This window comes from Lutra lutra, chromosome 11, assembly GCF_902655055.1.
Source record: "Lutra lutra chromosome 11, mLutLut1.2, whole genome shotgun sequence".
In the NCBI taxonomy this organism is placed as follows: Eukaryota; Metazoa; Chordata; class Mammalia; order Carnivora; family Mustelidae; genus Lutra; species Lutra lutra.
In genome coordinates, this window is record NC_062288.1 from 93,887,300 (window position 1) to 93,889,316 (window position 2,017).

The window sequence follows — 2,017 nt, forward strand, 5'->3', positions numbered from 1 at the left end:
CACCAACCACCCTCCCGGTCTCCTGAAAGAATACAGCTTCACATTGGTTTTTACGGCTGGCAGATTAAACATTCAATGGTAGCAGTAGCTATATTTTGGTAAATGACCATCCATCCTGTTAGGTTTTTGTATCATCTCCATCTCTGCTACCATGGTTTCTCTGTTCAGGGGCCAATATGAGACAGACAGTGGGGGTAAAGGGGCTCTGACAAAGGTAACCTAGATTAACTGGCCAAGTAATTTTGTCTAGTTGGCCCATCTTCTGTAATAGATACTTGCCCGTGGGCCTCAACATGTGATACAAACAACTTCCCATTTGTGTCCACTCCTACATGTTCATCCACATACCTCTATTCCAGATTTTCTTGTCTCAGATTTTCCGATGTCTGTTTTTTTTTTTTAAGATTTTTTTATTCATTTGACAGCAAGAGAGGAAACACAAGCAGGGGGAGTGGGAGAGGAAGAAGCAGACTGCCCGCGGAGCAGAGAGCCTGATGCGGGGCTCGATCCCAGGATCTTGAGATCATGACCCAAGCCGCAGACAGATGCTTAAGGACTGAGCCACCCAGGCACCCCTCCAACACCTTTCACTGTGATGCTCCACCTGCCAGCCAGGTCCCTGCTCATGACCACACACCTGTTCTAACCTTGGGCTATTTTCCTGCCACACAAAGTGAATGACTAGGCATACATCTCAAATCTCCTCCCACTGGGGAGATTTTCCTTCACCGCTATTTCTCAAGACCTCCCCCCAAGTGAGACTACACCACAGCCACCATTTCCAGCTTGTACTGAATCCTGAGATGATTCATTCATAACCCCCAACTTGGGCTTTTTCCCTCTTCCTTTAGCTGGTTATGTGGGACCTCCTCATGTGATCACAGGTGTAAGCTAGGAGTGGGGTGCTGGGACAGACACAGTGAGCAACTGGACAGGACGGCTATGAGGGCTATGGACTCATGCAGCTCACCTTTGCCCTCTGGTCCTTCTTGAGCTCAGTCCCAGAGAGGCCAGCTTTCTCTGATGATGGCTTCAATGCTAGGCCTGCCTGACTTTATGACTCGTCATGTCCATTAGGGCCTAGCTGGTGACAATGCACTCTGAACCCATGATCATTTCTTATCTCTTCCAGGGCCCAGTGCCAAACTAGGAGTTGCTTTTCTGAAGGAGTGTAATTCTTCACCGCAGTTGGTATGAGCTTGTTCCATAACCCAAGGGCTCTACCTGGTGATTCTTCTACTGGGACTTGCCTTAAATGCCACATGTACTCAATCACGGACCCCTCCAACAGTACAGGCTATGCTAGATGATACAATTCAAATGGAAGAGATGTTTGTATCACAGCCTGGATCTACTGTGGGGCTTCTTCCTGCTCTGGGTCCACTCAAAGCCAACGGCTTTCCATGGAACCCAGCATGTGGGCAGCAAGAGTTTTCTTAGGTGTGGAATGTGTTTCCTCAAGAATTCAAACATTCCTAAGAGGCTTTGGGATTCCTCCCTTCCAGGAAGGGGTAGGAGAGGCAGAAACTTGTCTTTAACTTAGAAGACATGTCCCAGCATGCTGCTGACCGCCAGGCTTCTAGAATCTTTGGGGAAGTGGCAGGTCACCAAATCTTGTAGGATTGTCCTGCCTGAGCAGCATGATATCATCCATGTAATCCGTCAACATGATGTTACATGGGAGGTCCAAATGCTCTAGTTCTCTTCAGACTGTATCACAACAGCAGACTGAAGAGTGAACACAGCTCCATGGCAAACTGCAAATGCTTGTTAATCCATTCTGCAGGAATAGGAACTATCTTTTTAAAATATGTATATTATTTATTTATTTGAGTGAAAGAGAGAATGTACGTGAGCAGGGGGAGGGGCAGAAGGAGAGAGAATCTTCAAGCAGACTCCATGCAGAGTGCAGAGCCCCACAAGGGGCTCGATCTCACCACCCTGAGATCACAACCTGAGCTGAAACCAGGAGTTGGAAGCTTAACTGACTGAGCCACCCGGGGGTCCTGGGAACAGG